Below are 15,724 nucleotides of genomic sequence, written 5' to 3'. Positions count from 1 at the left end.
GTAGTCCGGTCAGCTGGTGGACCTGATAGCTTTCAAGGAGCAGCCTAAAGAATCATCAACAACGCCATGTTTCTTAATTATATCTCTAGAGGAATTGCAAAAGAATGTATTAAAAGAACTCTTTTTTTAATTTAAATTTAAAATAACTAATAGAAGATTTCAAGTCTTAGAATTTTAAGAATTTTTACAAGGCAGTTATCAAGGTATAACGTGATCTGACTCGTCTCGAATAAAAATATGTGCATAATATATGTATATACGTATATATGTACATATATATATATATATATATATATATATATATATATGTACATATATATATATATATATATATATATATAAAGAAAGAATGGAAAGGAGGGAAAAAAGGGGGAAAAATCTGAAAGGTTTCAGATTTTAAATTACGTCCAAAGGCTCGTTCCTTTAACGTTTTGTGTGTTACCTTTCTTTATTAAATATCATGTTCTTCGCACTTAAACCATAAAATTCAATTCAACAGCAATATGGCAAAATAATTTAAAAAATGAGCATATCTTTAGAATTTCCGATACACAGTTCCGCGCGTTGGAGATAAAAAAGTTTTTTTCTCCCTCCGTAGAGTGTTGCCATTGCCTGCTTTTAAATTGTTGAGTTTGTTAATCAAAAATTTGTTAAAGTTTTATAAAATATGAAATAGATAATAAAACAAACTCCAAATTCCAAATTAAGTAGAAGATTTATGTTATTCAAAATTGGATGGCTCTAGGTACTGTTGTTTTACCACAATGCGAGAAACATAGTACATTTATGCAGATTCTTCATTATTTAATTTCTTTAACTGTAATACAAGACCATAATATTTGGTGGCAATAATTTGAAAAGTGAATCTGGCATTTATAATGAACCACCGCAAAATGCCAAAACGAAAATAATAGTCCTTCAGGGCAAATTGCCCCTTTGGACTAAATACATATTATTAAGTCAAATGTTGACCCAAGGAGAAAAATGTTTTTTAATATAAAAAATAAAAATAATAGCATTTACTAATTAAATATTATTCAGTTATACATACATATATACGGGAAGGAAATAAAAAACTTATACAAACTATACGGCATGAATTTTGAAATTAGTGTATTATGAGATGAGATGTTTTGAAAATTAGAAGACGAAACAAAATTTTTCAAAGTTTTCAACATGAAAAAAGATATTGCATATAAAACAAACTTACTTGCATGAGTTTATTATGCTGAGGCTTATCTGCTAGAAAGCTAATTAAATTGCTTAAAGACCATTCTTCAAGTTAAAATTTAGCAAATGTGCTTTTTAAAGTGAAAGTTTAGAAATAAATTATCATATATATATATATATATATATATATATATATGTTTTATTTTAGGCTGACCATGTAAGATATGATCCCTTTTTAGAAGGATTTTTTTTAAGATGTCGTCTTATATTCGCGTCAGGACTTTAAGGTAACTGCATTTTTATCAGCTAACTCAAATTTTCAAAGAATACTTTTCAATCCATAATCATGGAATGTTTTCTCGCCTTTGTTTAGAAAGTAAATAAGCAGACACGAAAATTAAATAATACATCAAATTAATCTCAAAAGATCTTTCTAATTAAATTAGTTTAATAAAGCAAGAACTGGTTCTGAATTTCGACTCATTTTATGAAACGTCTAAGAAGGCAACAAATTTCTGTAAATAATAACATTATGAAATTAAGAGTATCTTTATTTAAAATCCGATTATATTTCAGTTAGTCAGTAGAGTAAGTGCACCAATAGCAGGATACGTGCCGATAGCGAGCCATGAGTTTTCAAGGTTGAGAAATAAGCTTGAACCATACTTAGAACTCAACAGGGGTAATGGCTGACCGTGTGGCTCTATTTTTTATCTTGCATCTATCTAAGCACTATTTCAGTAGCATGATAGTTTGAGTCGGAAGTATGTTTCGAGAAGCTGCTAGACAAAACGATATTTTTGGCTATTTTTTGTTTTCCTTAAGAGGTAAACCTTCATTCGCTATTTTGCTCTAAAAAATATCTATCGTTTTATGCTAAAAATGCCATATTCCTCTTTAACCGTGCTCTTAATGTCTTAATGTTTAGCATATTATGCTTAAAAGGCACAAACATATGTACTTTATTAATTTTGAAGGAAGTAACTTTAACTAGAACAATTTGAAGTATATATTATTTTTTAACTATAAGATTTTGTAATTAATTAATTCTCTGCTAATCACTGCATTTAGTGTTGTTGGATTCATTATTCATAATATCCTATACAATTTGTTCAGCTTTATGACAATTAAATCAAAAAGAGGGCCATATGGACCATTGTTAAGACAACCAAGTTTTAGTCTTGATGATATGTTTATTATAATTTATTATAGAACAGTGGATGAATGACAGGAGCAAAATTGTATAAAAGAAAAGTTAAAAAAGAAAATTGTCGGAAATTGGGAAAGATAAAGCTATCGTTTAAATAGTTAAGCAATAGAATATTAGCGGAACCTTTTTGCAAAGGAGCTGAAAGAAGCAAAAGTGAGTAAAAGGGACCCCGAGTACTTTGTTTCGGAGGATCAAGAAAGTAGCATTGTTTTATTGATCAAAACTACATTAAATGCTGAGTTGCTTTTTCAAAAGAAACATTTAACACAACAAAACAAAAATGGTAAAAGGAAAGGTTATTGCCCCAGGAAGATAATGTTCCAGCAAGAAAAGTATCTCAGGAATTTTTAAAAGGCTATCTGATATCAGAAGGCCCTAATTTATTGACTGCCAGGCATGGAGTGACCAGACTTCTAAAAATTGGACATTTATTTAAAATGCAACAAATTTGAAGATGCTTCTCTAAACTCATGGAGGTTCTTCATTTGTGACGAAATTACTTTTTTTTAATTATAATTATAATTAAAAAAAAAGAGCGTGTGGAAAGAGGATCAAAATGGGCTTACCACTGCAGGAGTTGATGCCACTGCAACTGGAGAGCTTGCACCGGCGGTGGCGCTTTACAGTTTAAACAGGCTTGAAATTAGGGAATTCTAGTTGAGTAAACATAAATATTGTGGTCTTATTATACATTTCTGCAGAGAAAAGACTATTGATTGAAAGCACAACGAAAAAAGTGTTGATTCTGTTAAGAAAGATTAACTGCTAGAACAACCAGTTGAGTCTGATCGGAATGCCGTGCACTTAGTGTCATTAGATTCATTATTTCTGAGACATCCAAAAATGTGCCATCTCCTTACAAGACGGCTTTTTCTTTTCGGGTCAAAAGTGAAATCTAAGAAAGTAAAGAGAAAATAAAGAAGCTTCATATCATTGTTGAATTCTTCATCATGAATTCTTCTCAGATACTCGAATATTATCTCCCTCTCTTTCAAAAAAAAAAAAAAAAAAAAAAAAAAAAGAGAGAGAGAGAGAGAGAAAAGAAAAAACATATTGAGAATATCAAAGCTGTAGAAAACAAGAAAAACTAAAAAAGAAAGGAGAGAAAAAGCGAAGAAAGAGCCAGAAAATTTTCATCCGAGTCTTTCTGAAGTTTTGAAGAGTGGGACGATTCGATTTCTCAACTGATGACGAGACAGGAGAATCTGTCCTGGAAACCTCTGAAGTGTAAAAAAGACAATTTGTGCATGAGTCACTCTTAAGCTAGAGAAGAAACACACAATAAATAAATAAATAAATAAATAAAATAACATGCAATTCAAGAAATAAAGAGCCTTATAATCAAGGACTAAAGTTAAAAAAAATGAATTTTGTTATCGTGAAATTTGGAGTTTTTCTTATAATTATTCCAGCTATATGAAATCTTACAATAGTATATTGCAACCACAATTCAGAATAAAATGTTGACAACTAATGTAAACTTTTTATAAAATACTGGGTTTAAACGAAAAATTATTAATAAAATGAGACTGGAATTCATTCAGTTCCGAAAAAAAATTATATAGCATTTTGTAGCGCAGTTAATTTAGTTTTTTATTATTTGAAATATGTTTCAGTAATTATATTTATGACAATATATAATGGCAAAATATAACTTTTATTATTTTCAAATCTTACGCAACTGAGCGGCCAGTGTTAGTTGGAATTGCCAGAAATTTAGTACGCCCAGTACTAGAATATATAGAAGTTAAAGATATTAAATTTTTATATAAATTTGAGCAATATTTTTACGATTAGTTGTGATAATTATAAAAAGTGCGGGTTGAGACAACGATTATATATATATGTATATATTTATGCTAGAATTCTCTACAGTTTAAATGGTAATTGATTGATGGTCCTTAAAAGACCCACTGCTGGTATGTTTATTCTCATTCTACTTTCCATACAATTCCTATTCAATGAAAGAATAATATGTGATATAAAACAGTAAAAACGAGTTTTTTATAATTTATTAAAAATTTAAGTTTATATACAGATGATTAAATTAAATCTTCGATTTCTTTGCGTATTAAAAGAAGCCTCAGCATCAAAAGTTAGGTTCAGTCTTTTATTTGTTGATTTAATTTATTAATTATGTTTAAATTATTTATTTATATTTAAATTATTTATGTATATTAATTAGTCATTCTGAATTAATAAGTCTTTTGAAGACTGCGTATTTCTTGAGTCTGTTTTTCCTCAAACTCAGTGAATTACCTGAAGCTGTAATCAGTTAAAAATGCAATAATTATATCCCGTAAAACTTGCTGTATACTATTAATTATTTTTGAATGGTATTGAGGAAAAATCTTAATTTTTTTTCATTATATAGGATTTGAATCCAACATCTCTTAATCAACAGTATGACAAGGGGTTATTGTTATAAGGCGAAGGCAATAAAATTCTTAGTACTGAAGTTCTTATTATTCTTAAATAAAGTCCCTATTATTGATTAAAAACCTGGGGATAATAAAATATAATGGTTAGATTACTCTATTCGGCATATGTGGTCAGTTTGTGCAGTATTACGCTGTATAAACTGATCACATATTAGTAACTGTATCGGTATAGTTAACCGCTGCCCACAATATTGCCACTAGATATATATTATCCAAAAATAATTCCATTTTTATCTGAAAATAGGAAAATTCTATGGCTCCCTATTTTGGAATTTGTACGTTAATTATAGGCAGCGTATGCATGTCATGTCCTTGAAGATGGTATAGATTTCGATCAAATTTGGAAGTGTACATATTTTCCCTTTCAGAATATGTGTATGTAACCTTAAATACACACATAATTAAAAGAAATGTCATTTTTTTTAAAGTTTTGGTTAAATAAATGCACAGATATCACTGGATAGCATATTAAAATTAAAGTAATGTTATTTCCACGACAAATATTTGATTATTCACCGTTTTTTAGAGGAACAATATAGTTTTTATGAGTCGTCAAAAGATATAGTGCTTAGGGGAGCCTACTGCGGTACCGAAGGGCCCGGGTTCGAATCCCGGAGAAGGCATGGATGCTTCTACATGTATAGTTTCTTTGCGGCGAGGGGGCACTCTAAATATATGGCGAGGCGAAAGTTCTCACGAGAGGTTGTTGGTAGGAGAAGAGGTGTGGGAGACCCTCGAAACCGCCCGCCTGGGGTGCTCTCCATCAAAATTGAGGGTAGAACTGAGCGAAGTCGTGCTGTCAGCTGTATGGTGCTCAAGGCTTTTGCCAACGACAGGCTCAATCTTGCTCTCTTTGCAATGATGAATTTCGTGAGCTTGTTCTGATGCTACTGCCAGACAAGTGAGGTAAGTCACAATATAACAGGTTTTTATGAACAAGGCAACAATTTACTTTTGGAGTGAAAAGAAGTGAAGCATAAATATCAGTTTTTTGTTATATCAATGTTCTTGTGCATAGAGCAGAAAAAGTTCATATTATTTGATATTTTTCTTTGTTAATAATTTTTCTTTGTTTGTTTCTTTGTTAATTTTGCTTCCTTGTTTCTTTTGTTAATAAATTCTTTGTTCGGTTTACTTTTAATTAAGTTAAATATTATAAACATATTTGAATATTTATGCAATATTTAAACCTAAATAAAATTTCAAAATTTTATTTTTAGTTGCATTTTTGTCCAATAAAGTACAAATAAAGTCATTTTGACAATTACAGTATCACTTCCTTCAATATAATGATTCTTTCGGAAGTTTCCAGTCTGAAAAAATAATTATTTTTTCTTCTCACTCCTAAATTTTAGTGCAAGTAACTTTTCAGAAATGAAAATCGCGATTTGTTACTAAATCAATGAACTATAAAAATGATTATACTATATTAACGTTGAATATAATTTCTCACATTCTGTGATCGGCAAGCAGATTTGTAGAGATCAAAGGTACCTTATATATGCAAAAATACTGAAGTTTGATTATTAACAACCAAAAACACGAAACTTCCTGGCAGTATCATATGCAACGAATTCAATAATACTTCGAGACGCGCTTAATATAATTCATTTAACGTTAAGTTCAATCTTTATATTTCAGAAGTGCACTTGAATTATTCTAATTAAGTTATATATAACCATAATAAATACTCAAAAAGCGCAATTTATTTATTTATTTTAAATATATTTTTGCTTTTCAAATAAAGTAATTAAAACTCAGACCCGCGATGTGGAGGGGAAATGTGATTTTAAATTGAACTGCGAGATGATATACTGAATAGGGAATAACCTCACTTGAAACAACCACGAAATACAACGAATATAATTTAACCTGCTTAGATCTTCACCTGCCAGTTTGGCGCCAGACGGCTACCATTTGACATCAGCGGCGAAGGGGAAAATACGAGTCTTCACCGGTGAAAGAGATCTAAAACTAATGTAACAAGCAAAGTGTGTAAAAAACTGGTCTCAAAAGTGGATTTTTATCTTGGCCCCAAACTAACAAGGAATTAAGTTTGTGCTTTTTGCTTTTACGATTTTACTGCGCAAAATTTCGGTAGTACCTGATATAATGGTGTGTTTTACAATGTTTCCAATTCGTTCTTCTGATAAGCAGTTCTTAATGCAAATCATTATTACTGCTCCTAATAAGTAATTCCCCCTGTTTAAGGAAACCGTATTAAAAACGATAACTGGTTTCACAGTAGAATGAAATACACATTTGGAATGTACTATATTAATTTTCCTGCACTTTTTATTAATTTCCACTTGGTATAGGCTCACCAGTTTACGTTCATCATATACCAAAGTTGCTTTAATGATAAATTAAATTATTTTATAAAATACATATTTGAATATGAATAAAAAGTTTTGTTGCATAGAAACGATACCTTAGCTGTTGTCTAATGCATTATTAGTCTAACAAACTGTCCTTAAATTTAGTCTCGCTTTACGATGCAAAAATGTTGAAGTTGTATAACAGTTTATTTACATATATAGTCTTGAGAGTATGCTTGTTCTAAATAATCTACATTCTTCCTCCTCTTGTTTCCGATTTATAAGCTGAAGCACATAATTCATTGCAACTTTTAAACGGAAAGTTGCAATGGAGCAAAAAAATTGTTTATCTTGAAGCAAGTATAATGTAAAAAGTAAAATGAAACTTTGTTATTTAGTCCTTTCTATATTTTTTTTTCTTATGTTATTAGATTATTTTCATTTCTTTTCTTCATAGTTCCCTCCCCCATAAAATCATTACTGCATCCGGATAAATTAATTCCATTTTAAAATTAAAGGAGTGCATTATATAATTAAAGCAAAGTACATTAACGCGTTTGCCTTATCTCATGCAAACTTTATTATCAGCAGATGACTTCTAGTTTATTAAAATTTCAGATATTTGGATTTACGGCCGGATCTTAGATATAATTAATTCTTAACCCTCAAATTTTTCACTCGTCAAATTTTGGTAGAAATCCAAAGCTGGAGTAAGATATGAATTTTGACACGCCATGCGTGAGAAGAAATTCTGTCACTGATTTTTTGCAGTTGAGAACAAAAGAATACTTTTGTGGGTAAGTAATGACGTAAATAATAATTTTCCATAACTTTTTTATATAAATTAAATTTTTCTAATACAGAATATAGATAAGGTATAGATAAAGATAAATATAGATAAAGATAGATTTGATAATACATCAAAATAGATAAGGGGTAAATGTTTTAAATTTTTAAATATTAGTTAATTTATTTCTAAAAATTCCTTTCTTATCCGAAGTCAGCTAGAATTCTAGGGAAAAAAAGGAATGTCTGGTAATATATTTCAACAGAAGCTTTGGTTTCAGCATAAATATTGAAATCTAGTTTCCTTTGTTAAAACAAAACAAGTTTTAACAAAATAACTTTAACAAAATAAGTTTAATAATGTAATGCAAATACACATTAATTTAAATTTAATACTTGAAGTATTGGGTGATAGGTCGAATTTCATTATTTGAAGACTGTATTTTAGCTTTTTATATTCAAAGGCCAACTCTTTACAGTCCAGAGGAATATCTCCTCGCCACTTTTTTAAAGTTACTATTTCAAAGAGTTGGATTGTAATCCAATGTACTCTTTTTTAAGCTGTTTTTGTAATAGAAAATAATAATAATAATAATAATATTTTTGCGTTAGCACGTCTGCCTGAAATTTTTAGATCCAAACATTAAACTCTTATATTCGTCGAACTTGAAGGTCTCTGGTTTAAATGTTTTCAAACAGGTTCTCAATTAAATTAAAGCAATTAAATTACTCCTTTTATATAAGCATAGATAAAATATTGAACACAATCAGCGTGCGACTACTGTAAGCAGTCTACTTGCATTTATTATGTACGTTACTTAATATGGAACAATGTTTATTATAAAATTTATGTTAATTATTTCTTGATTATATATATATACATATATATATATGAAAGTTTGTAATTTTTATACAACAGATAAATTTTGAACATTCTTTGTTATGACCGTGCCGTTCACAAGGTACTTTCCTTTTCAATACGACAGTCGCTCACTTTATAAAGAAATAAACTATGACGTTACGTTATGCTATACGATGCTATTATGTTTAAATGCATCCAATTAAGTTGAATATTAATAATAATATTAGATATCCTCTATATAAAAATAATCATAATCTTCTTTGCCTTAGTTGTTTAAATAAACAATTAGAGCAATTAAAGATTGCTTTGAGGTTTACCAGTGGCTGACTGAGTAAGACTGCTGAAGGCTGGTATGCACAACGCACATGAATTTTTGTATTCCAGCAAATGCAATTTCAATTTGGACATGAAAAATTCAATCTCGATATAGTACGCTTATTATTATTATTATTTGAAAGCAGAAGTGTATAAAAACGGCCATTTCTTTTTTAAAAAAATTTCTTAATAATTAATTATCGAGTAGAAGTTCCACACACAGAGTGTCATTTTGTGTGCTAGTCGGCCAACAAAGGCCAGTGTCAAAAAACGCATGACATTCGTCTTTTAAAGTTAGTACAATTATCTCTAAAACATGTTACTTTTCTTCAATACGAAATTTCCATAGCTTAAATAAATGCTGCAAAATGCCTCGCATTTATATGAATAAAAATGCTTTCGCTTTATTTCCCTAAAAAATTTTTGTGTTGATAGAATAATTTAATGAACTTTTTATTACAAAATATAACATTTTATATGTGTGCTTAATTTCTAAATTACTTTTAATCGACTCAGTAATTAACCGTAAAAGTTTCTCTTAAAGCGTTTCCCCCCTTCTTTAAAACACTTTTACTTGGCAATCAGTGCAAAATTTTAAACTTTTTTGAGCCGCATTTAAATCTAAGTTATAAAGTCTAGATATACCATTTATTTTTTTTAATTAACACGAATTGTTTAGTTAATATCTTTTCCAAATTCCACTTTTCCATTATTACTTACATTTACACTCAAATAAAATCACTTGTGGGAAGATATTTTATGTTTCACATGTGTTTAAAAAATAAGTGATGAAAATAGATGTGAGGAAAAGCATTAAGTATATAAGGTAAATGATTATAAGCGTATTAATTAATTAGAAATATAAGAGTGTTTAAAAGTGTTTCTTACAAAAATTAGCAAATTACAAAAGCACAAACTCTACGATTCTGTGAAAGTTTAAGAGCCAGCTACGAAAGATTTAAGAAAACTAAATTTTTTTTCATTCTAGATTTTCTTCAAAATTTTTTCAGATACACTAAATGCAAGATAATTACGGATTTTATGAGAAATCGGTTAAAGCGCTTTGTAAAAATCTGTTGAATGCTTTAAAAACAAAGAGAAAATTATTTTCTATATGCTCTGGTGACGAAAGATTTGAGTTATGCATATTGAAGTCTGTCAGTGTTCGAAATAACTTCGATAAGAATCATTAATTTCTTATAAGGCTGTTTACATTATGAGCCCAATAATAAAGTGACTGCTTAAAAAAAATCTATGTTTATAATTTAATTTACAGTTTCTAATGTTTTAAATATATCAATTAATAAACATAATCATGCCCAAGAATGTTACTAAAAGAACAGGTTTTCACAAAGGAATGCAAAGTTATTTATAGAATTTGCTCCGAACAAGAATTTCGCTGGGACGTACGTACAAGGTAATCACTTTTAAATTCAGCGGGAAGAGGCATTTCCTTATTGGATGTTTCCCGGGTCTTACGCAGGGCAAATAACAGGTTCTGATTCGCCAAGAACTATGAATTGGCGACCATTGGCCGCTTTTCCAGCTGCTTCGCAACTATGTTCTCTCTCAAGCTTATAACAAAGCACGAAAACCGACGCCACGCAGACGAGTTCCAGGTGCCGCCCAGGGGGTTTTAGTTCAAGGTTTCTGGATCCAACCTCAGACTATCTCATGTGCTGCATGCTAGACGCGAGCAACTGGTCTCACGGCTTTATTATTTCGGACTTACATTCGGATGCTTGCGGACGGAGCTTACACTCCTGCGGTCACCTCCAGCCGCTCTTCCCATGGGTGAGTAAGTTTTAGCGCTCTAGAGTTACACTTTGAATTTGATAACATATGAATTAAAGGAATTTTGCATTTTTTAAATTAGCAAAATGTTTCAGCCATAGCTAAAGTAATAAGAGTAACGAGTTTTTCGTAGGAAAAAAAAGAAAAATGTCATCTACGCCAGAAATATAGCATGTCCGATTGTCATGAATTAATTTTGAGACGCATTCCGTGTCAGGTTTCAATTCCAAAGTGGCTGAATAATCAGATCACCTGCTAAATAAATAATTGTGTAAATGTAAGAAATATTTCCTGCAACATGTCTTCGTTACTTGATTTAATCTACCTATTAAAGTTTCAAATGTTTACAATCGAAATATATTTTAAGAGCTCATGCTTGTAAGCTAAGTAACATGCTTGATAGCTGCTAAACATGTTAAAATGTAAAACTACTACGAATTAGAAATTCTCCTTCCCCTCGTTATATCACTAACGTAAATAAAGGGTGCGTGATCAGAAGCTGAAACTCAATTTTGGGAAGTGCAGTCAAATGTGATTAGTTTAGCAAATACAATGTATATAAGAGAGGAATAGTATTACTCATTAATATGAATTTAAGCTTAAAAATTTTTGTGATGGATTAATATTTCTTTAAGCGGCTTTTAGTTTTCTAGAATTTAAAATGTAATTTATATATATGCAATGATCTTTTCGAGTAAAATTAATGTTTAGTTTCCATATAGTATTTAGCTGCTCTTCTGAAAACTTGTTCAATTCTAATGACGTAGTTTACCGATAAATTTGTCTAGTAATATGCATTTGTGTTACATTGCTAATTCCAAATAGTAATGTGATATTCGAGAACTAGGTTAGTTTACAAGTAAAGCTCGATGCTAAAAAAAGTTTTAAGAATATGTTAAACAAATTACAAACTCATCAGTTTTAGGATTTAGGAAAAGCGCAGTTTTTTTTTTTTTTTTTTTGTTTGTTTGCATTCTATAATATGCATTTGTGTTGCATCGTTTGTATTCTATAATATGCATCTGTGTTACATTGTTAATTCCAAATAGTAATGTGGTATTAGAGAACTAGGTTATCTTACTAGTAAAGCTCGATGCAAAAAAAAAAAAAAAAAAAAAAAAAAAAAGTTTCAGAAAAAGTTAAACATATTATAAAATCATCGGTTTTAGGTTATAGCAAATGCGCAGTTTTTTTTTTTTTTTTTTTTTTTTTTTTTTCTATATTTTAAATAGTAAAATTTTGTGTACAGCTTTAAGGCTAGAAATGTTTCGAACTCTTCCACTTCGCTTAAAATGTTAAACATTTATGCTATTTGTTTTAGAAACAAAACAAAAAAAAAAAACAAAAAAAAAAAAAGCTTTTAAAATACTGAAATTATATTCCAATTTTTTAACAGCTGCTATTATATTCGTTTGTTCAGTTTTTAAAGATGGCAGCTGACATCTAAATTCATTATTTTTGTAATAACAAGTATCGATTAAATTGGGTTTTGAGAGGGAGAAGTTTCTTTTATATGATTAGTCATCTGCTTGACGAATACCAGTTTATTTTTTATTTTTAAAGAAAAGGAAGGAGAAAGATTTTGAAAATCAGTTAAACTAGAAGTAAACATTTTGTAAAATTTATCAGAGTAATTAGGATGAGGCGAATGAATAGCTTTTATGAAGTAATTAGCGTTGAGTTCCTGCATAACTGATATGCCATAACAAAATTGAAACACGTTTCTCTAAAACCTACTCACACCAAATGCGAAACTCAAAAGCATTAAAAAACACTAGCCAGTAGCTGTTTCTCTATCAAGCTGCTGTCGTGAGAACACCCTGCGCATTATCTGACTCAAAACCATTACGTGCCTGACTGTCATGATGCCTCCAATATACTCCGGTTTTTGTTATCAAATTACGTAAAAGATGTGGTTTACTTGGACACAGGTGTGTTCTAACGCGACGAGACCAACTTGCGCGGAAGGTAGTGGTTGTTCCCTGCTCGCGGGTGTTCGATTCTATTAGGTCAGTGAAACCGCATGACGTGGGAATTCCCTGCTTCCCGCGAGAATTTTTTTTTTAAATGCATTCAAACAGTATTCGCCTTGCAAGCTCTGTTTAAAAAATTACCGCAGATTTGTCAATTTCAGTTCCGTTTTGCCCTGAATATCTATCCTAAAATGTCTTTTCCAACTCACATAGATTAAATTGTTGAAACTGAAAACTTTAAAGCTAAAAATTTTCTCACGCAACTTTTGCTTGCTGTTCTTTTTTAAACAGTTATTACCATTTTTTGGCATTTTAAAATTTTAATTTAGTTTTACAATTAATAAATAATAGACAGCCGTGTTTAAATGGTTGCTAATATTTTGGAATAAGCAATGCAGAATTTAACACTTATAAAAGTCTGGCAGAACTACGTATCTAACTATAAGAAATTACTGCGTGGTCAATCTAAAGCACCTGTAAATGTGCTTTCATTGCCATACGGCAGAGCGTCTTCAGAAAACGATTTTACGGTGTTTGTCACAGACTAGGCGAAGTTTCTTGAATATACCCCCTTTTGAAGTAAAAACATTAACTTCCTGTGTCCGGCTGACTGATAGGACACTTCCCAATCTTCACGTGCTTGATATGATAACAGTCGTGCCTCCAATGCTGTAATAGTCCATTTTAAAGTTTTTCCTTTTTACTACTTATTATTGTTCCATTCAAAATTTTTCACCTTCGGCAATTACTTCGCTAACCTTATTCAGAGCAGAGGAGAAAATTTTCTTTTCAATCATAAACACGTTATGGTAAATTAGAATGTGCTGTAGTTTGTCTTAGGATTGGATAGGTTTTTCAGTTAAAATTTTTAATGTATTTATTTCTCTTTACACTTTAAGATATCATTTAGTGGAAGTTGAAGAAAAAGAATTGAAAATGAAGACATTAGCGAGGGTCTTAATATGTTGATTTGCGGGACTACAGTCGTTTCAGTGCAAATCCTTTATTACAGCGGCCTAGATAAAGAAACAAGTTTTTGCTGTTCTTGTAACCCATTCTTTTCTAAAGGTACGTAACACTTTTCTTTAATCGCAGCCCTACTTTCTCAAACGGATTTAATTGTGCTCACCATTTGCACAAAATAACGGTAAGTGAAAGAGATCGCATTTGGGAAAATTTCTCAATCAATCTCAGATTGCAGGTCGCGCTTTGGTGAAGTTCCTCGTTCACTTTAAAACAGCTACTCGTGCTAATGTTTTTAATTCAGTTCCGAACGATAGATAAAAACTAATTCATATTTGCGTTAAACAGTCAATGGTAGACAAAACAACACTTATTTTACTAAAGAATAAATTTAACTTGACTTTAATAACGTAATTCTTTTTTTCCTCGTGCGTTTTTTCATTCTATACGATAAACTTGAACTCTCGGAGAAGGCGACCTTTCTTCCTAAACGAATTAAGGAACATAGCCTATATTAAACTAATTTTTATGATCTTTTCGTAACATGACAATGTATGCAAGTTAAAATGCGTTGAATATGATGTAACATAATTGATGTCTTTTTATGCTATCCAGGGCATGTTAAAAACTGGACTCATTTTCTTCAAAATTGTTTTAACAATTATTGCATGCAAGTTCTGAAAAAGGCGCGTTTTATAATACAGGTGCTGAAAAGGTAGTACAGTCTAAATTTGCTCTGGCCAGGTCGGGATGATTTGCAGTATTGTTAGCGTTTACTAAATATTGCACTCGTCCCGGCCTATCTTGAGTGATCCTTGCGGCTAAAAGAACGAGCCTGTCGTTGCCAAGGACCGTGAATGTGACGCTCATTGCCTGTAGCGTGAGCCAGGTGAGTATGTTTATGGTATTTGTTACTGTCATATACATGTACAAATGTAACTTATTCTTAAATTTCCTATGAGTTTGTTATCAAACTCCCAACATTTGCGAATTTTAGATACGCAGTAACTTTATTTAATCGAATTTTATACTATGCGTTTGTTTTCATAAAACAGTGTAGTTATTAAAGGAAGCAATTAAAATATATTTTTCGGCTTCAATTTAGAACTATACGGGTAGCTGTTTCCTAGAAATTTGACCGTATTCGTATAGTTATCCATCACATAAATATATATAAAAAGATGAACTTATTTATGATAATCAAGCAGTTATCTTTGTTTTAATTTTGTGATATTTTCGTGGGTAGATATACAGGTATATTCAGTATGTAGAGGAAATTTTTTGAAAAAGGCTTATTTTTTCCAAAAGTCGTTAGAGTCGCTGAACACTGGTAGTTCAAATCCCGGCGCGGTGGTTCCCATGTGTAGCATGTATACGAGTCCCTTAGGCAGACAGCCCTCGAGTACGTTATCATAATTAAATAAACCAAAGTAAATGGCTTCTGTTTGATTTCAGTGTTATTAAATTTGAAATAATAAAATTGAGATGTTATTAATGTAAAGTATTTTGAGGGAATGATTAATTATAACTTTGTATGTGTTTCTCCAAGCAAGCCGAAGTATTGTGTAATACCTCTGATCTACTAGATTAGATTTGACCAAAAAGGTCTTTAACTATTTGCTTTTATCTTTGTTGCAGAATTTTGAAGGGATTGACATCTCATGATGGGATGATAAAAGTTACTAAATTAAGAAGGAAATGCATTGAAATAACAGGTGGTTTGAATTCAGAATTTTTTAAAGTTTTGAGATAAATATACTAGTTACGTTTTAAAATAAATTTAGAGGCACACAAGGGCTATTAATTCGAATTCTTAGTAAACTTTATTTTTAACTAAAATTTTCGGAATTTATAAATCATATTTTCGTCCAAAACACAATTTACTATTATTG

At 30.5% G+C, this 15,724-nt stretch overlaps 1 long non-coding RNA gene across 2 annotated transcripts in view; it reads left to right on the top strand.

Moving 5' to 3' along the window:
• The first annotated feature begins 10,712 nt into the window (after window positions 1–10,712).
• The window catches only part of LOC118203743 (uncharacterized), a 48,725-nt gene continuing 43,713 nt past the window's right edge, over window positions 10,713–15,724 (top strand). For both annotated transcript variants that reach the window (XR_004760635.2, XR_004760633.2), the window contains exon 1: window positions 10,713–10,896. This is a non-coding gene — a long non-coding RNA (uncharacterized LOC118203743). The remainder of the gene's footprint in view (window positions 10,897–15,724) is intronic.

The sequence above is a fragment of the Stegodyphus dumicola genome, chromosome X2 (genome assembly GCF_044657685.1).
Source record: "Stegodyphus dumicola isolate Sdum_Otavi_A_Nest chromosome X2, ASM4465768v1".
Lineage (NCBI taxonomy): Eukaryota > Metazoa > Arthropoda > Arachnida > Araneae > Eresidae > Stegodyphus > Stegodyphus dumicola.
Note: the sequence above shows the minus strand (reverse complement) of the source record. Positions and strands in the feature narration are given on the sequence as shown.